This window comes from Lepisosteus oculatus, unplaced genomic scaffold (genome assembly GCF_040954835.1).
Source record: "Lepisosteus oculatus isolate fLepOcu1 unplaced genomic scaffold, fLepOcu1.hap2 HAP2_SCAFFOLD_62, whole genome shotgun sequence".
Classification (NCBI taxonomy): Eukaryota; Metazoa; Chordata; class Actinopteri; order Semionotiformes; family Lepisosteidae; genus Lepisosteus; species Lepisosteus oculatus.
Genome location: NW_027168171.1, coordinates 1026260 through 1047500, shown reverse-complemented (window position 1 = coordinate 1047500; position 21241 = coordinate 1026260). Strand labels below are relative to the sequence as shown.

General features: G+C 42.6%; 6 non-coding genes across 6 annotated transcripts; 3 read left to right on the top strand and 3 right to left on the bottom strand.

Moving 5' to 3' along the window:
• Positions 1-430: 430 nt before the first annotated feature.
• trnag-ucc (transfer RNA glycine (anticodon UCC)) lies at positions 431-502 on the top strand. The gene has a single exon. It is a non-coding gene; the product is annotated as a tRNA-Gly (tRNA).
• A 17430-nt stretch (positions 503-17932) lies between these two features.
• trnav-cac (transfer RNA valine (anticodon CAC)) lies at positions 17933-18005 on the bottom strand. Its single transcript has one exon. It is a non-coding gene; the product is annotated as a tRNA-Val (tRNA).
• A 451-nt stretch (positions 18006-18456) lies between these two features.
• On the bottom strand, positions 18457-18528 carry trnae-uuc (transfer RNA glutamic acid (anticodon UUC)). The gene has a single exon. It is a non-coding gene; the product is annotated as a tRNA-Glu (tRNA).
• Positions 18529-18729: 201 nt separating this feature from the next.
• On the top strand, positions 18730-18801 carry trnah-gug (transfer RNA histidin (anticodon GUG)). The gene has a single exon. It is a non-coding gene; the product is annotated as a tRNA-His (tRNA).
• A 574-nt stretch (positions 18802-19375) lies between these two features.
• Positions 19376-19448, bottom strand: trnav-aac (transfer RNA valine (anticodon AAC)). The gene has a single exon. It is a non-coding gene; the product is annotated as a tRNA-Val (tRNA).
• Positions 19449-20637: 1189 nt separating this feature from the next.
• Positions 20638-20709, top strand: trnad-guc (transfer RNA aspartic acid (anticodon GUC)). Its single transcript has one exon. It is a non-coding gene; the product is annotated as a tRNA-Asp (tRNA).
• The last annotated feature ends 532 nt before the right edge of the window (positions 20710-21241 follow it).

Genomic DNA, 21241 nt, shown 5'->3' with positions numbered 1-21241 from the left:
TTAAGTGTTAAGGACTGTTATAGTTCTGGTTCTTTGAAAAACTCAATAGTTTAGACAGTCTTAGAGTTAGTTATTTGCTTTTGTGTATGTCTTTTTCATGAATGCCAGAGGTACTCGAAATGTTGTTAAAAGAAAAACTGTGTGCTGAGTTTTATTTTTTACAGGAAACGCATGCATGTTGAAACTAAAGTTTATAAATAATTGAGAAATATTAAAGCAAGGAAAATATGATACGTGTAAAATATACAATTTGATCACATAATTACTTAATTACCTCTGGTAGTTAAATGCTTTTTTCTGCTGCATTTTTTTTCTCTTGTACATGACTCTGATCCTCTTGTTGTATTTGTATTTGTAAATTCTATGTTTAATAAAAAAATTTTTAAAAAAAGCATTCTCTGGTGGTGTCCTGCAGACTTCCTGTGGGCATGCGTTGGTGGTATAGTGGTGAGCATAGCTGCCTTCCAAGCAGTTGACCCGGGTTCGATTCCCGGCCAACGCAGTGGTGAATGTTTTCAAATGCCATCATGAGCCTTGGATTGTGACTAGCAAAGCGAAGCCTTTTGAAAGAGCTAAAGCACTGAAAAACGGAATTGAGGGAGAATCTTACAGGGGATTCTGAGTGGTGTCTGCATACACGCAGTCCGATATGGGTGCTGAAAGCTTGAGCTACTCTCAATGTCATGCTGGCTTTCCCCGGAGTAAATCTGTTACATTGAAAGAATGCTTCTCGCAGGTTCAAAAAGGGACCCTTGTTAATTGGAGAAATCAATGATTTCAAATGAATTCTGTATGCGTTAAAAGACAGCTATACACAGAAAACATGCAGGACACTGCTCATGAGTGTGGAGTTCAGCCGAAACACAGTGCGTTTTTTCAAGCCATCTGACAAAGCCCGCCCACTGAAAACTGCAGCACATCGTGTAAAGACGTTCAACTTTGTAACTACTGCACGCACAGGAAGCAGAATAAATTCCTCTTTTCAAACTGTCAAAGGTTTGCTTTACGAACGCCGCAGGACATCGCACAATCTCTTTTGAACAGGGACAAACGATTTCTTATGGGGCGCAGTAAGTACTGTTACTGTCACTGCTCGATACCGACGTTGGCCTACTATACCATGTTCAGCCACCGCTAGAAAATGTACAGCTCTAGCACCGGAGCAAGCAACAGGAGGGCCGACGTCAAACAGGCACATGTGTCGGACATGGAGAGCGACGAGAATGAGATTTGAACCCATGACTGCAGAGCACAATGAATTAGCAGTCCATCACCTTAACCACTCAGCCACCTTGTCGACGAAACTGGGCTGTCCGGACATGGGTTGGCACGCTCCAGATGATCTTTTTCTTTTTTTTCCCTCGTACTCGAGGGTCATTTTCCTGTTCCACATGTGATTTCAACATTTTCCTTGGGAGATGTCAAGCCAGCAAGCCACTGCTGTGGTTCAGTGGCCAGTGTGGAGTTCAGTGGCCCTGTTGTACACAGAAAGCACATTGAGCTCCTTGGACATGAAAAGTTCCAGATAAGAGCCATTTGTCATCCTTTCTCTTGGTGTCGATGTTGCTATTGTATGTAAAGGTGGCAACTTGCTCAGCAAGCAGGCGGAGCACACACCGAATGCAGATGTGTCTGAGTGGTGTGTCCAAGTGGCTGCAAAAGGACAGCACTCCTGGGGCGCCGTGGCTTAGTTGGTTAAAGCGCCTGCCTAGTAAACAGAAGATCCTGGGTTCAAATCCCAGCAGTGCCTTCTTTGTTGTGTCTTCTCGAACAGAACTGGTCCTTACAGACAACCGCCTACGGTTAGACTTAATTAAATGCAAGTATTCATTTCCTGTCTTTAACGCGACTTGTTTTTCTTAAAATGGATGCAACTTGCAAAACATGAAATACAAGCCTTGCTAATCAGCGCTAGCGGCTGGCAAAAAAAAAAGAAGTCAGCAATGTTTTTTTCTTTAACCTTAACCCTGCTAATGGAGAAGAGTTAAACGACCGAGTCTATGCAGCTTAAATGATGCGCAAGTCGGGTTCTTAGCTGAAAGGGTGGTAAATCACACTCACCCCAGTCCTTAATCTTTTAAAGAGGATACAAAATTGAACCTAGTCGCCACATCACATACATCCTGTTCAATGATAAAAAGGTAACATCTATCCTCGCTCCAGAGTAAATCTCACGTTGAGGGCATCTTTTTTTTCACTTTACCGTGAGTCGGGCTCGGCTGCACAGAGGAGAGAGCAGACCAATGAGGTCACAGGGACAGGGGAGTCACACGCTGGCGGTTTGAATACGCGGAAGATCACTGAGGGATCCACAGTATGTGGACCCTCCGTTCGCCATCAGTCCGCACTCCGGACTCTGAATCCTGCCATCCGAGTTAAGATCTCAGCGGAACCTGAGGCGCAGTTCCTTCTTAAAACGTAATCTGGTGAGCATTTCTAGAATCGCACTTGTATAGATGCAGCCTTTAATGTGTTGCTAGGTTAAAATTGATGACTTCTTGTATTTCAGTAGGCAACTGCCCTCTTGATTTTGGATTTAATCTCTTTATTACAGGGGCGCTTTTATGAAGACAGAGTCATGTTCAGGTACTTTGTTTGATGGAGGAAGCTTATTTCGGACTCTGTGATCTGCTCACCTGGAAAGGTCTGCTGTACTACTACAAGAGAGAAGTAGAGTCTGGAAGAAGGGACAATTTTATGATGCTTTGGAAGATAATGTTTTTTTTTCTTATACTGAAAATGAAAAGTAGTTGTTTCTATATGGACTCAGTCTTTGGAATTTGTATATTTATATATTTCAGTGAACCCTCAGCCATTCCTTCTGTATTGTAATTCAATTTCTCTTTTAAAATTCCTTCCCCACTTCTAGGACCTGCAGTTGCTGAACTCCACAATGGCTTCTATTGGAAAGTCTGTGACTGAGACCAAGTAAGTGTTCACTTTTTTATGAAACCATTATTTATTTTGGAGCAATGAGCAATTCTTATATAAATGCAATAAAATCATTATGCTCAAACTATGAGAGAGAATTTTAAGGATAATTTAAGAAATCAGTCTTAGCTTGTTTCTATACACAGATGGTATTATTTATTTTCAAAGGAAACCCGCAAGGATTCCCCTGGTGTGCAAGATGTGCCTGAATACTTTTGATCAGCTTCCTGCTCACTTCAAGAGAGCGTGTATGAAGCATGCCACGGCAGAAGAGATCGGGATGGCCTCTCAACAGACGAGGGAGGACATGATGAATCACCTGAAGAACGGGGTCATTGTGGATTACCACAGAATAGAGATCAAAGGACACTTTGTGGGCTTGAAATACAAAGAAAATCTTGTTCTATGGTACAAGATAAATACAAAACTTAAGCTTTTATTTTAATTAGATTTATTTATAAAGCATAAGCAATCATTTATTACATTAATATATGTGAAAATAACATTTTAGTATCATACGTTTAGTATATTTAGTTCCTAATGCTGAAAGAAATGATCATAGAACATGACATCTAACCTTACCTGCGGTGTTTTTAATCCCTATTGCTCAATGCACGGTGAAAGCATTGCATACATATGTCTGACAATGAGGAATGGGCCCCTGAGACAGTCATTTGCCTGTTTCACAAATGATCGTATTTTACTAGAGATTCTGTTTGGGATTCAGATGTGCATTCTGACAGCAATCCCTTTCAATAAATGATACGTTCTGGATGAGGTCAAAGGTGTTGGAACACTGTATTTAGGATGTGTTTGCAGTGATTGTGTGTCTTCTGCTTCAACGCAGTGATATATAGACGTGCTCCTGTAATTTATTGGTACATGCCCAGGGCAGTGAGCAGTCTGAGGATTTATTTCCAGACGGCATAGAGCAGTGAAGCAGTGAAGTAGTGCAACACACTGGATCATTATATTGTTAGAATCTATTCTACTTAAATTATTACATTATACACAATTTGAGTTCATTTTAAAAAGTAAAAGGTAATGAAAGGAATGCATTTTCGTAAGAAAGATAATACCGATATGCATGTGATAATCTTCCTTATATCATGTAGTGCGTCATTTGGACACTTTGTGGGATTGAAATACAAAGAAAACCATGTTATATGGTACAAGATAAATACAAAACTTAAGCTTTTATTTTAATTAGATTTGTTTATAAAGCATAAGCAATCATTTATTACATCGCTTCTTGAATTAAATCTTTTGACAAGAGGTAAGACTTCTATTTTACATTTAAACCCATGTTTAGCTGTGTTTTTTAGATTTAACTGAACCAATTTCTGTGTGTGATAATGTCCTTGAATTCTGACAACATCACACTAAATTACATGATATAAAACAGCTAATGTTTCTAGAGATAAAGTTTCTGGGATGCTTCTAATTACTTTTTATTACCAGGGACAGTTTAATTCACCTTGTACAGTACTGAAAGACCAAGATGCTTTTTTCTAAAGTTATTTAACATTTTATAGAACTTTGTCTACTATGGCAACATGATGAGCTTGGTGAAACTTGGAAAAATACTGCTTGGACACTTATCTTAAGATAAAGATAGGATAAAGGTTTATCTTTTGCACCTACCTGACCCCCAGGGAAGGCCAATGCTTTCTAAGTTGATGGTTCCCTACAGTAGACTGTACCTTATCTTCAAAGGTAATGTACAGTGCCTTGCGAAAGTATTCGGCCCCCTTGAACTTTTCAACCTTTTGCCACATTTCAGGCTTCAAACATAAAGATATAAATTTTTTATTTTATGTGAAGAATCACCAACAAGTGGGACACAATTGTATAGTGGAACGAAATCTATTGGATTTTTGAAACTTTTTTAACTAATAAAAAAATGAAAAGTGGGGCGTGCAAAATTATTCAGCCCCTTTACTTTCAGTGCAGCAAACTCACTCCAGAAGTTCAGCGAGGATCTCTGAATGATCCAATGTTGTCCTAAATGACTGATGGTGATAAATAGAATCCACCTGTGTGTAATCAAGTCTCTGTATAAATGCACCTGCTCTGTGATAGTCTCAAGGTTCTGTTGAAAGCGCAGAGAGCATCATGAAGACCAAGGAACACACCAGGCAGGTCCGTAATACTGTTGTGGAGAAGTTTAAAGCTGGATTTGGATACAAAAAGATTTCCCAAGCGTCAAACATCCCAAGGAGCACTGTGCAAGCGATCATCTTGAAATGGAAGGAGTATCAGACCACTGCAAATCTACCAAGACCTGGCCGTCCCTCTAAACTTTCAGCTCAGACAAGGAGAAGACTGATCAGAGATGCAGCCAAGAGGCCCATGATCACTCTGGATGAACTGCAGAGAACTACAGCTGAGGTGGGAGAGTCTGTCCATAGGACAACAATCAGTCTTACACTGCACAAATCTGGCCTTTATGGAAGAGTGGCAAGAAGAAAGCCATTTCTCAAAGATATCCATAAAAAGTCTCGTCTAAAGTTTGCCACAAGCCACCTGGGAGACACCCCAAACATGTGGAAGAAGGTGCTCTGGTCAGATGAAACCAAAATCGAACTTTTTGGCCACATTGCAAAACGATATGTTTGGCGTAAAAGCAACACAGCTCATCACCCTCAACACACCATCCCCACTGTCAAACATGGTGGTGGCAGCATCATGGTTTGGGCCTGCTTTTCTTCAGCAGGGACAGGGAAGATGGTTAAAATTGAGGGGAAGATGGATGCAGCCAAATACAGGACCATTCTGGATGAAAACCTGTTGGAGTCTGCAAAAGACCTGAAACTGGGACGGAGATTTATCTTCCAACAAGACAATGATCCCAAACATACAGCAAAATCTACAAAGGAATGGTTCACAAATAAACGTATCCAGGTGTTTGAATGGCCAAGTCAAAGTCCAGACCTGAATCCAATCGAGAATCTGTGGAAAGAGCTGAAAACTGCTGTTCACAAACGCTCTCCATCCAACCTCACTGAGCTCGAGCTGTTTTGCAAGGAAGAATGGGCAAGAATTTCAGTCTCTCGATGTGCAAAACTGATAGAGACATACCCCAAGCGACTTGCAGCTGTAATCGCAGCAAAAGGTGGCTCTACAAAGTATTAACGCAAGGGGGCCAAATAATTTTGCACGCCCCACTTTTCATTTTTTTATTAGTTAAAAAAGTTTCAAAAATCCAATAGATTTCGTTCCACTTCACAATTGTGTCCCACTTGTTGGTGATTCTTCACATAAAATAAAAAATTTATATCTTTATGTTTGAAGCCTGAAATGTGGCAAAAGGTTGAAAAGTTCAAGGGGGCCGAATACTTTCGCAAGGCACTGTATATTGACCCAAATCAGTTTTGGACTCCAATCTACTGACGAAATGGAGCCTATCCTTTTTTCAGGATTTTAGCATCATACGTTTGGTATATTTAGTCCCTAATGATGAAAGAAATGATCATAGAACATTTGGACACTTTGTGGGCTTGAAATACAAAGAAAATCATGTTCTATGGTACAAGATAAATACAAAACTTAAGCTTTTATTTTAATTAGATTTATTTATAAAGCATAAGCAATCATTTATTACATTAATATATGTGTGTAGCGGCGAGGCTTATTAATAAGGCAGAATTAAGTGTTCTGAGCCTTTCCAAATGAGGCCCCATTTCTCTGTTCATCTCTGTGGTGCAGCCACAGAGAGACTATTCATGCAGGGTGATTTAAGGTCCTAGGACAGCTCCCAAAGGGGGATGCACTTAGCTAAGCCTTTCTATCATGATCAATGGTCATCCATTGGCGCCTATCTGTCTAGGGAGTGCCAGTTGGACATCTGGACTGCATTACTAAGTGTCAGGACTAAGTGACTCATATCTCACCTTGATCAATCAATCAGGGACTTGTAGGGCCGAGTAACCCACGTGGGACTCTGATGCCCATGGAACTTTCAGCCAATCAATGAGCTGAAGTTCCTCCAGGTAAAAACAGGCAACACAGAGAGCCTGTGAGATTCAGTAAGATTCAGAAGGGAGGATTCAGAGGGTTCTGTGGACAATTCTAAAGGGAATTCAAAGGAGAATTCCAGGGCAGGACGGCCCAGGAGCAGAAGGCTCCCAAGGGCAGGACATTCTCGCAGCGCGCCTCCTGACCATCCTGAGACTCAGCCCGGACAACCACGGAACGGCCAGTGTGTCCAAGTGCCAGAACTTTCCTTTGTTCTAAGAGTCTAGAGCGGAGGTTGCCAGAGAATAACCAGAGGATCCACCCGAGGTTAGCACCAGCAGCAGGCCTCGTGAACAGGTCGGAACTGTGGACAGCTGAATCACTATTCAGAACTAGCTCTTCATCAGAAACGAACCGGTCCTCTTCCTGACTTGCTCGGACCCACAGTCATCTTTTCTCCTGTGCACAAACTTTGCTAGTTAAAGCCAACACTAACTAGCCGGTCAGTGAGCATCAGCAGCGCAGCGTCGCAAGCCGCACAGCACAGCCTGGCACGGAGCCAGAGAGCGCGGATTGGACAGCAACAGCCTGCAACTGTTTCTTTGTACCCGCAGGAAGATCTGAATCCCCAAAGATTGGATGAGTATTCAACTTCAATGCATTACAGCTCGAGAATTCAATTGTTATCCCAACCAGTTGATATCAATTTAATTCCTAAGAGTTATGTACTTGTTTGAGTATCTAATGTAGAAGTTATAACCAAGTTCATTAACGAAACGGTCTTAATGAATGATATACTGAACGTATGTCCTCTTGATATGTGTAACACTTCGTAACTGACTGAATATATATCTTTTGTATTCTGATAACCCTCTTGATAAGATCTGTTAGGTTTACATGCATATTTTATGTATTAATAAATGTATCCTCGTGTATTAGTACCTGTGTGTGCGCGTTGTTTGAGTTATGTCGCATGGTTTGATTCTAAAGCCATCAAAAGAATCAACTTTGTGATTTACTGCTACAATTAATAATTGTCTCAGTAAATGCCCAAACCCTACAGAACTGGTGCCTTCAGAGAGCCACTACATTTAATTTTGCTATGGCAACATTACATATTTGGCGTCCCTGAGCCGGTTTTCTTACATGTGAAAATAACATTTTAGCATCATATTATTACATACAGGTCTCTAGCTTCAACACAGTGATATATATATATACTCAGTGATTTATTGGTACATGCCCAGGTCAATAATCAGAATGAGGATTTATTTCCAGACGGGCTACAGGTAGTGTTGTGAAATACTTCAACACACTGGATCGCAGATTTAGACCCCCTGCACTCTTACTCCTTAAAAGCCAAAGAAATGAAGATATGTAGCAATTACATTGCAGCAGGGCTGACAGTGACTTAATGCTTATACTAGTGGACTTCTGGTACCTTTAGGGTACGGTGTTCCCTGAAGGGCTCTCAAACCCCGCATTTCAGATGCCTAGCTGTTTCGCTGATGTGTTGCACCTCAGAATCACTTTTAAACCTTACCTCTGGTATCTTTAATCCCTATTGCTCAACGCATGGTGAAAGTATTGCATAAATGTGTCTGAAAATGAGCAATGGGCACCTGAGAGACTCATTTGCCTGTTTCACAAATGATCATATTTGACTAGAGATTCTGTTTGGGATTCAGTTGTGCATTCTGACAGCAATCGCTTTCAAAAAACGATACATTCTGGATGAGGTCAAGGTGCAGGAACACTGTATTTAGGATGTGTTTGCACTTATTCTGTGTCTCTAGCTTCAACACAGCGATATATGTATATGCTCACTGATTTTTTGGTACATGCCCAGGGCAATAATCATTATGAGGATTTATTTCCATATGTGCTAGAGGTAGTGTTGTGAAATTCTTCAACACACTGGATCGCAGGTTTAAACCCCCTGCACTCTTACTCCTTAAATACCAACAAATGCAGATATGTAGCAATCATATTGTAGCGGACACTCATTTGCCTGTTTCACAAATGATCATATTTTACTAGAGATTCTGTTTGGGATACGGATGTGCATTCTGACAACAATCTCTTTCAAAAAATGATTTTACCTTATCGCAGCTTTGCCCTTCTTGCCTCTTTGGAAAATATCTCCATCTTGTGGTCGTTGTTGGTAATGTCTAGACAATATCTCCATCTTGTGGTCGTTGTTGGTAATGTTTAGACAACATCTCCATCTTGTGGTCGTTGTTGGTAATGTCTTCTTATGCCCTTTTTTATTTTAATTCTCTATTAGTTGATTCTAGTATCTCTACAATGGAGCTGAAAATTTTCCAGAAAGTGGTTGCAAGCCCGATATCATGCGAAGAAACTTCAGGATTCGGGGATCAGTCAATGGATTTTCTTCAAAGTTGGATTTTTGCACTCTGTGGACCAAGAGATGTTGTTCTATAATGTTTTTTTTTTTCAAATTTAAAAATATCATTTTTTCATGGAGCTTTGAATGGGATGGATTCACCCTCCTTTAGCCAGGACAGAGCTCCAGGAGCCTGGGTAGGATTCTAGCTTTCTCCCCTTGCAGGCACCTGGCACAGAAGACAATATTTTTTTCCTTAAAATCTTTTTTTTGTGTGTTCCTTGTTGTTCCAAACTTAATTTTAATCACTTTTAATTAGAGATTTTATTAAAAATAGTGCAATAAATGACTAATTTCACAAAAATTAATGTAATATAAAACGGATGTTTTCAACTTTATTGTAGTGTTTTAGAAACTAATATGTCTTCAAAAATGGTTGTTTTTCACTCCTATGAATGAAAACTGTTGTTATATGATGTTTTTTTTTTCAAATTTTAAATGATCATTTTTTCATGGAGCTTTGAAGGGGATGGATTCACCCTCCTTTAGCCAGGACAGAGCTCCAGGAGCCTGGGTAGGATTCTAGCTTTCTCCCCTTGCAGGCACCTGGCACAGAAGACATCATTTTTTTCCTTAAAATCTTTTTTTTTTGTGTTCCTTGTTGCTCCAAACTTAATTCTATTCACTTTTAATTAGAGATTATATTAAAAATAGTGCAATAAATGACTAATTTCACTAAAAATACTAAAAGTAATATAAAACGGATGTTTTTAACTTTATTGTAGTGTTTTAGAAACTAATATGTCTTCAAAAATGGTTATTTTTCACTCCTAGGAATGAAAGCTGTTGTTATATGATGTTTATTTTCAAATTTTGAAAAAGCAAAGGATTCTAGCTTTCTCCCCTTGCAGGCATCGGACACAGAGAACCTCATGGTTTTCCTAAAAATCATTTTTTATGTTCCCTGGTGTTCCAAACTTAGTTTTAATCAATTTTAATTTGTTATGTTACAAACAGGGTAATAAAGTCTTAATTGGACTATAACTAATGTCATATTGTCTGCTACAAAACTGATATTTTCAGCTCTATTGTAGAGATTCTAGAATCAACTAATAAAGAATTGAAATAAAAAAGGGCATAAGAAGACATTACCAACAACGACCACATGATGGAGATATTGTCTAGACATTACCAACAACGACCACAAGATGGAGATATTGTCTAAACATTACCAACAACGACCACAAGATGGAGATATTTTCCAAAGAGGCAAGAGGGGCAAAGCTGCGATAAGGTAAAATCATTTTTTGAAAGAGATTGTTGTCAGAATGCACATCCGTATCCCAAACAGAATCTCTAGTAAAATATGATCATTTGTGAAACAGGCAAATGAGTGTCCGCTACAATATGATTGCTACATATCTGCATTTGTTGGTATTTAAGGAGTAAGAGTGCAGGTTTAAACCTGCGATCCAGTGTGTTGAAGAATTTCACAACACTACCTCTAGCACATATGGAAATAAATCCTCATAATGATTATTGCCCTGGGCATGTACCAAAAAATCAGTGAGCATATATATATATCACTGGGTTGAAGCTAGAAACACAGAATAACTGCAAACACATCCTAAATACAGTGTTCCAGCACCTTTGACCTCATCCAGAACGTATCATTTCTTGAAAGGGATTGCTGTCCGAATGCACATCTGAATCCCAAACAGAATCTCTAGTAAAATACGATCATTTGTGAAACAGGCAAATGACTGTCTCAGGGGCCCATTTCTCATTGTCAGACACATGTATGCAATGCTTTCACTGTGCATTGAGCAATAGGGATCAAAAACACAGCAGGTAAGGTTAGAAGTCATGTTCTATGATCATTTCTTTCAGCATTAGGGACTAAATATACTAAACGTATGATGCTAAAATGTTATTTTTACATATATTAATGTAATAAATGATTGCTTATGCTTTATAAACAAATCTAATTATAATAAAAGCTTAAGTTTTGTATTTATCTTGTACCATAGAACATGATTTTCTTTGTATTTCAAGCCCACAAAGTGTCCAAATGATGCACCTTTGACCTCATCCAGAACGTATCATTTCTTGAAAGGGATTGCTGTCCGAATGCACATCTGAATCCCAAACAGAATCTCTAGTAAAATACGATCATTTGTGAAACAGGCAAATGACTGTCTCAGGGGCCCATTTCTCATTGTCAGACACATGTATGCAATGCTTTCACTGTGCATTGAGCAATAGGGATCAAAAACAGAATGGAAACCAACGAGAACGGGATTTGAACCCATGCGTGCAAAGCACAATGGACTAGCAATCCATCGCCTTAACCACTCGGCCACCTCGTCAACAAAACTGGGCTGTCCCAACTGGGTTGGCGCGCTCCAGATGATCTTTTTCTTTTTTTTCCCTCGTACTCGAGGGTCATTTTCCTGTTCCACATGCGATTTCAACATTTTCCTTGGGAGATGTCAAGCCAGCAAGCCACTGCTGTGGTTCAGTGGCCAGCGTGGAGTTCAGTGGCCCTGTTGTACACAGAAAGCACATTGAGCTCCTTGGACATGAAAAGTTCCAGATAAAAGCCATTTGTCATCCTTTCTCTTGGTGTCGATGTTGCTATTGTATGTAAAGGTGGCAACTTGCTCAGCGAGCAGGCGGAGCACACACCGAATGCAGATGTGTCTGAGTGGTGTGTCCAAGTGGCTGCAAAAGGACAGCACTCCCGGGGCGCTGTGGCTTCGTTGGTTAAAGCGCCTGTCTAGAAAACAGGAAACCCTGGGTCTGAATCCCAGTGGATAACCGCCTATGGCTAGACTTAATTAAATGCAAGTATTCATTTCCTGTCTTTAACACGACTTGTTTTTCTTAAAATGGATGCAACTTGCAAAACATGAAATACAAACCTTGCTAATCAGCGCTAGCAGCTGGCAAAAAAAAAAGAAGTCAGCAATGTTTTTTTTCTTTAACCTTAACCCTGCTAATGGAGAAGAGTTAAACGACCGAGTCTATGCAGCTTAAACGGTGCGCACGTCGGGTTCTTAGCTGAAAGGGTGGTAAATCACGCTCACCCCAGTCCTTAATCTTTTAAAGAGGATACAAAATTGAACCTAGTCGCCACATCACATACATCCTGTTCAATGATAAAAAGGTAACATCTATCCTCGCTCCAGAGTAAATCTCACGTTGAGGGCATATTTTTTTTTCACTTTACCGTGAATCGGGCTTGGCTGCACAGAGGAGAGAGCAGAGCAATGAGGTCACGGGGACAGGGGAGTCACACGCTGGCGGTTTGAATACGCGGAAGATCACTGAGGGATCCACAGTATATGGACCCTCCGTGCGCAATCAGTCCGCACTCCGGACTCTGAATCCTGCCATCCGAGTTAAGATCTCGGCAGAACCTGAAGCGCAGTTCCTTCTTAAAACGTAATCTGGTGAGCATTTCTAGAATCGTACTTGTATAGATGCAGCCTTTAATGTGTTGCTAGGTTAAAATTGATGACTTCTTTTATTTCAGTAGGCAACTGCCCTCTTGATTTCAGATTGAATTTCTTTATTACAGGGGCGCTTTTATGATGACAGAGTCATGTTCAGGTACTTTGCTTGATGGAGGAAGCTCATTTCGGACTCTGTGATCTGCTCACCTGGAAAGGTCTGCTGTACTACTACAAGAGAGAAGTAGAGTCTGGAAGAAGGGACAATTTTATGATGCTTTGGAAGGTAGTTTTTTTTTTCTTTGAAATCGAAATGAATCAGAATATCAGAGCAAAAGACAAACTCTTGGTTTGGTTTAAAGAGATATGGTTTTAAAACAGACAAAATGTAGAAAACAGGTGTTTCTCACTTTTGGAAAAGAATGGACCGGGGGTATTTTACTAGTTGCAGTGCTGAGCTCACCGGGTTGCAGTCCTGCAGTGTCGCACCAGGGTCAGTGGTGCAATGGATAACACGTCTGACTACGGATCAGGAGATTGTAGGTTCGACTTCTGCCTGGCTCGGGTCGTTTTTAAACGCATCAGGCTACTCCCTAAGTAGCCTGTGCTACTTACTGTATTGTAATCGTACCCAGTAAGAGATTTCCTTCATGTAAATGAACTGCACCTGACAGCTTTAGAAAAACACCTGGGCTCAGTACGGTGCTGAGAGCTCAGCGTTGCTGTTGTTCTAATTAGCACGCACTGCATCGGCTATGAACCCGAACTTTTCAATTATTCCGATCAGTAAGTCAACACGTAGTCCACATGAAAGGTAGAAATATTCTCTTGTCTGTCTCTTGTTTGTATAGAACTGAATGTCCCTGACAATGTACTGTTAGTTTTAATTGAAGAACGGCATTTGTGTTCAAATATACCAGACAAGTTTACGTAACTGCTCATGCGACACTCAGTTGTAATTAGTCAAGAAATAAAGTCGAACAACAGCTGCGGGTTTGATTCTGAACGTATGAGATTGCAGCGCCTTTTACTTCCATTGACAAATGATAGAGATTCGAAGAGAGATCCTTCAGACCAACAAGCAAACCCACGGCTATTTCGGTTTTCTATCTAGGCAACGTTGGTGTCTGCAATAGCATACATGAAAGCGTGATGCAATTTCTGTGGCTACATTTGTTGCACATCATGCACAGTAAGAGTGTTTCTAACACCAAATAAAAAGTCAACAATTAGCGATCACGCCTTCTCCTCAGTTAACCCACTGAAACCCTTGCTGTTAACAGTTCTTTAATGCGTGCTTTACGAGCACCTACATATCGTGTCGGTTCTTTCAGCTTTATTCATTAGGTTTTCAAAGGCATAAGTAGAGCACCAGAGGTGCGAACGCAGAATGTGTGGTAATCTGAAGAACTGCTTTCCATGGCAGCGGGTCCAAGCGATTTAGCATTTTTATAGTACCGGGAAAGGAGAAGCGGCACTTTGCCTTTGCCGCGCAGGCACAAGGCGACGTGCGGCAGACGCCGGAGTCGGCAAGTTCCGAACCTGCGCGGGGAAGCCCCAACGTATTTCGAGTCCATCGCCTTAACCACTCGACCACGACAAAAGCGAGCTCGCTGCCGCCGCATTCCTCCTATAATCTAACACGGAGTGTCGAAGCAGTAATTTACGTCATCCTACCACTGCAACACGGGGAATAGAGAGAAATGAGCACACGCTACGAATCGTCTCAATCACTCCCTAGAGTCGTAAGGCGCATTGAAGGGTGCACCCCCATCATTAATCGTTGCGCCTCTGTGAAAGGAAAGCTCTTGGGCAGTCTTTGAAACAGCTCGGATGAAACACTTGATTGCTTCCATGTGCATCTGGAGCCCACCCAGTGGGCAAAAGACGTATAATATACGTCTATTAAACGCATACCTTATACGTCTAAATGTGGTCTACAATTCGTCTAGAATGAAATTCTAATATACGTCTAAAGTTATACGTCTATTATACGTCTATGTTTAGACGTTCATTATACATAAATGGTTGGAGTTCTATTATACGGATAAATTTAGAGGACTATTATACTTATATGGTTGGAGTTCCGGATAACTTTAGAGGTCTATTATACGGATAACTTTAGAGGACTATTATACGTATATGGTTAGAGGTCTATTATACGTATAACTTTAGAGGTCTATTATACGTATATGGTTAGAGGTCTATTATACGTATAACTTTAGAGGTCTATTATACGTATATGGGTAGAGGTCTATTATACATCAAAGATAGATTTTATAGGTGTAGAAACAAGTAAACCAAGCCAATGATTAGATTTAGAAATGTATTCTGAAAATACACATTCACACCTGAAACATATGTATTTCAAATTATACATTGTATACAATCAATCAACAATCAACATATGGGCAATAATCATAAAAAAACACAACTAGTCTTAAACTTCAGCTACAAATTCTGGTAACATGGCAATATACAGTATAGTAATGACAAACACAAAACTAATTATATTAACACACTAACTCAAAACCACATTTTGATTCAAATATACATTTTAAAATGTACAACTTCTATATTTCCAAGAAAAAAAAATATTACAATGGAAGTTAAGATGATTTTTTTCCACTATTTGCAAACCCTGTCTAATTGTCCTAACAGTTAGAACCAAAAACCTATTATTTTCAGTGTCCAGATCTCCTGGCCCCCTGTCTTTCATATGCATTCTTCAAGTAACACATTGCATGCTCCTTTATTTCTTTTTCTGTTGATGTAGGGTGGGACTTCAGCACCGCAGCTAGGAGAAAATTATATAATATTACTTCCCAAATAAATGATGATTAATATCTTCTTTAGTATAATCTAAAAAGTGAACGGTTTACTAAGCTCAAAACTGAAATAAATGTATAAAATTTGGCTTGCATCATAGCAGTTGAGCAATAAAGTCTGTCCTAATTAAAGAGTACCCAAAGTTTGAAAGTACAACATAGAATAAGAATAGAGAAACGGCAAAACGATTTTGTGTCATCTTCCCCATTCACACTATTTTATGTGCCATTTTTTGCTTATTCACGTACTATTTTAATCAAAATAATATTAAGAAAGATCTGTATGTATTCAGATAGTATTATTATTGTTCATACTTACTCGTCAAAAGAGGATTGCTGAGATATTTGCGGATATACTTCTACGTTTGAAAAACGTGTCCAAAATTGTGACCAACGAATACTAGCAATGCATTGTGGTATATAACCGGAAAATATGCTGGGTTCGATATTTTCTCAACGTATGCGTTTATTAATGTTGTCGATATTATGGTTGAAATATAACATTGATAATACATCGCGGCTATGTGCCCCCTGCTATGAGCTGATGTGCAATTTTAACGCATGTAGTTAGTAAGGATCGGTCACTGTTGTATGGTATTATATATAATGACATTATGGAATAGGATGGGGACAGGCCTGGCATCACGGGGGGAGGGGGGAATGTCGCCCCTTCAGTTTTGGGCAAAAAGATTTACCTAACTTAATTTGCGCCCTAAAAAAATAGTTGTACTTTGTCAATGGTCAGACAAAACTAAATGACAGGAACAGTCACTCAGTCTGTTTGATGGGCAGGAGGGCTATCCGTCCAGGAACTGCACATATCAGTGTCGTTATTGAGTGTCAACATTACGATCCTGTTTGCTCAGGTGGACCGATTCCTTGCAGTAGTTTATCATTATACTTAAAATCGTTATATAACTAGGACTAGTTATAGCAGTCTGTGCTTTCTGTTGGTTTTACAACATTTTTTCTTAACGATTCAGAACGTCCATGTAGCTGCAAAAATGAACGCTTATGGTACTTTTCGCTCCAGGCAATACTCTCCAGTGAGAGTGACGAAAAATGTGAAACTGAACTTCATCGCAAATACCAGATTGCTAGTCGATATCTTCTATCATAAAGCATTAATTAATGGCATAGCTGCGAGATTTCATTTGGGTAGCTGCACCGTACAGCTCCGTTTCAACCGAAATATCACCCCCGCTCAGAATTTCAGACGCCCCCCTACAGATTTTTCCCCGGGCACCGCGCACTGATGGGGGACGGGGTTTCCAGGAAATGGTATCAACTTTTCTCAAGAAAATAAAAATAGAAACTCTATAGGCACTCAAACATTTTACTGTTTTTTTTTCAGGCAGGTGGCAAGACCCCTCCGCAAAACCCTTGTATGCCAAGCTGTGGGCATTGATTCGTCGAATATACGTATATTCACGGCGAAAATACGGCTATACGTATATATACGTCGCCTCGACGTATAATCAACGTCGAATTGCAACCGTAAAATCGACGACATTAATAAATGCATATATAACGTCGAAAACACATCTAACACTAGGAGTATACGGCACTCTGCACAGTGTACGAAGTAAATTATTTTCGCAGTAATTAATTTACACGTGTATAATAAATATAGTAAATATAATTAATTACTGCGAAAATAATTTACTTCGTACACTGTGCAGAGTGCTGTATACTCTTAGTGTTAGATGTGTTTTCGACGTTATATATGCGTTTATTAATGTTTATTTCACACTGTCGTGCACCTTTTCATTGCTCTCGCTTTCAGAGCCTCCGCACGGCACACGACTCGACATCAGGAAGCACATTGAAGTGAAAGCAGGGAGCGCTGCGACATGCACTGTGCAGATCCCGCCACACTAAGAGGTATATAAGCGTCAAAGGCAAGTCATTCCGAGTTGGTCGTTTGTGTTTTCCGTTCAGACGCGAAATGCTGAAATGATCTCTCGGCTCCTCGGTTGTCATTTCTGCTCCGTAAAGGAATCACAGCACGCGTCGCCTTCCAGCACGCTGGGTCGGGACACGATGCCGGGGGTCGGAGCGTGTGCTGTCTTCATTGTTAGTATAGTGGCAAGTATCCCCGCCTGTCACGCGGGAGACCGGGGTTCGATTCCCCGACGGGGAGTAGCTTTTCTTTTACCTCCTTAGAGAAAGGACTGCCTTTCACTTCTCTGTTTTCTAACACAGCGTCGTGCACCTTTTCATTGCTCTCGCTTTCAGAGCCTCCGCACGGCACACGACTCGACATCAGGAAGCACATTGAAGTGAAAGCAGGGAGCGCTGCGACATGCACTGTGCAGATCCCGCCACACTAAGAGGTGAGTGGGTCTGTTCGATCACAGCACTAGGCGAATCCCCAATCCCCTTTTGTGCGTGGCGACAGAAGAAGTCTGGTCTGTTTCCGCCCGGTTTCGATCCAGGGATCTTTCGCGTGTGAGGCGAACGTGATAACCACTACACTACGGAAACTGTGGTCAGATGTGCCCAGCGGCCCAGCGCTGAGCTTCGCCAATGCGATTCAGCTGCTTCCAGTGCCTTTATTGGGGTGCGCTGATGGACCGTGCTCTCTCTCCAGAGACCAGCACGCCTGTCATGGACGGAGCAGGAAAGACGGCGCCACATTCTACAGCCCTCTCCACGCAATCGACGAAATCGGGCTACTGAAGTGGAGAAAATCGCCTCTCCAGAAAGTGCAAATATCATCTTGGAGAGTATAAATCCTATTGCCGAAGGTCAGCCCTGTCTACCAGAGTGACCCTCCCACCTCCTGCAGCGATGGTCAGCTCGTCTCACACGCGAGAAGTTTCGGCTGGAAACAAGCGCCCCCTCTTCTCGCACGTTTTGCACGTTGAGTAGTTTTAATGCGGCTCCTTCGTACACAGTGCTGATCTTTTGGAAAGCAGGAGGCAAAATTGACACGTTCCCATACCGGGAGTCGAACCCGGGCCGCCTGGGTGAAAACCAGGAATCCTAACCGCTAGACCATATGGGAGTGCACAACCCTGCTGTTCCGGGCATCATGCAAGCAAACTACATAAATATGAGAAAACACGCAAGAGAGTTGTCACTCAGAGTGTCGAAGGGTCGATGTATACTGGGGCTCAGTTGAAATGCAACGTCAGGACTTTCCCGAATTATGTCACACGAAGAGAGCACAGCCTTTTCCGCCCTGCCACGTGTGTATCGGTAACTCGCCGTGATCGTATAGTGGTCAGTACTTTGCGTTGTGGCCGCAACAACCCCGGTTCGAATCCGGGTCACGGCAGAATAGGGGCGTCTGCTTTTACTACTTGCACGAATGAAGGCAAAAAAAAGCCAATTGATGTGAACGAACGGCGCTTTACAGAGGAGTACTGCCTGACTGGATCGTTGATGAACGACAGAGACCACTCTGACCTCTTCTCGGGTTTCTTCAATGACTTACTAAGGATCTTCTTCACATTCGCCCATGCAGGGGAAGCCAGTTACACCAAAGCAAACGTAGGAAAGTGCAATTCAAGCAGAGACCAGGAGGGACTTGTTTACACCAAGAGTGGTCGGAGAATGGAACAATGCGCCCAGCCCTGTTGCTGGAGCCGATTCTTGATGAGATCTTGGGCTCACTAAGAAGCCCCCGCTGGATGCTAATCTTTCTGTTGTTCTTGCAGGTCCTGCGCTGCTATTGAGCCGACAGAGCTCGTCCTGATCTGTCGGCACAGCCCAATTGCAAATGATCGGCTCCGCATACAGAAGGAACGTGCGTTTGGTACAAGAGTGCATGAAGGCACCGGAAATACATTGGGAACAAATGACCGGTCGCTCAATACCTCTGTGAAGTACAGGAGCGTGCAAAACGAGGCTGTTTCCACCCGGTCTCGAACCGGGGACCTTTCGCGTGTTAGGCGAACGTGATAGCCGCTACACCACGGAAACCTGCAGGGACTGTTGCTGCTTGCGTTTCGGGCTGAGAAAGGGACGCGTCACTTTAGGCAGGGGGCGCTGGAGAGAGGAACAAAGGGCGCGATGAAACAAAACACCGAAACCCGGGATCTTTAGATCTTCAGTCTAACGCTCTCCCAGCTGAGCTATTTCGGCGGTGCACAGAGCCCACAGCCACCTGCTTCAGCCTTCCTGTGTTGCGGCATGAGCGCACCAAGAGTAGCGGGAGAGTGTTGCAGGAACGTCACTCAGAAGGAAAGCCACCCAGGTGCGCCCTCTGAGCTCTGTCCAGCGCATCTTCCTCGCATGGACTCCTGCCTGCGACGGGCAGGAAACAATTAGCAAGAACAGAACAACACCCCATGGGTGTCTCATGACCACACCTTAGGTTGTGATACGTGCAGGTGTGAGGGGTTGCCGGGCTACTTTGGAGCAGAGCTTGGGCGGAGGGAGGGCGGGAAAGCAGACAAAGAGGTGACACCTCAAGGTCTGCACGATCACAGCTCTCCGCCGCCTCAGGCTTCCGCTCGATAAGCTGCTGGACACACCCGCCCCTCCTCACACAGACCGTGGAAAAGCCCCCGAGTCGGAGGGCTCTCTCTTCCTCCCAGGAGCTCTTGGACACGACGCACAGACAGGGTGCGGGGAGCCGCCGCCTGCAAACACGGCTCCAGGCAGGACTCCACTCCGTAGGAGCCGCAGAGCAGAGGAGATGGGGGCAGCTTAGCTCCTGTGCAGAGACCTGAGCTGCTGTTACTGCAGACGCTGTCTTTTCTGCACTCGGGGTAGGAGTGAATGTTGAGTTGCCCTCAGAAATGAAGCAGAGTACTTCAACGGCACGGGTGTGTGTGTGTGCGTGCGCCCTGGTGATTCTGGGAGACAGATCGAACCTGGGCTAAAAGAGAGGAGGCTTAGCCCTCTTCCATTTGCTACTTCAAAGTTGTACAACCCATTTGTATCTGCTAGGCGGCGCAGTTTATCGTGCACAAAGAACGCTTTGAAAAGCGTCCAAAGCAAGTCATTCCGAGTTGGTCGTTTGTGTTTTCCGTTCAGACGCGAAATGCTGAAATGATCTCTCGGCTCCTCGGTTGTCATTTCTGCTCCGTAAAGGAATCACAGCACGCGTCGCCTTCCAGCACGCTGGGTCGGGACACGATGCCGGGGGTCGGAGCGTGTGACGTCTTCCTCGTTAGTATAGTGGCAAGTATCCCCGCCTGTCACGTGGGAGACCGGGGTTCGATTCCCCGACGGGGAGTAGCTTTTCTTTTACCTCCTTAGAGAAAGGACTGCCTTTCACTTCTCTGTTTTCTAACACAGCGTCGTGAACCTTTTCATTGCTCTCGCTTTCAGAGCCTCCGCACGGCACACGACTCGACATCAGGAAGCACATTGAAGTGAAAGCAGGGAGCGCTGCGACATGCACTGTGCAGATCCCGCCACACTAAGAGGTGAGTGGGTCTGTTCGATGCACAAAGAACGCTTTGATAAGCGTCAAAGGCAAATCATTCCGAGTTGGTCGTTTGTGTTTTCCGTTCAGACGCGAAATGCTGAAATGATCTCTCGGCTCCTCGGTTGTCATTTCTGCTCCGTAAAGGAATCACAGCACGAGTCGGCTTCCAGCACGGTGGGTCGAGACACGATGCCGGGGGTCGGAGAGAGCGATGTCTTCCTCGTTAGTATAGGACCTGTCACGTGGACCTGTCACCTGTCCCCACCTGTCATGCGGGAGACCGGGGTACATCAGGACGCGCATTGAAGTGAAAGCAGGATGCGCTGCGACATGCACT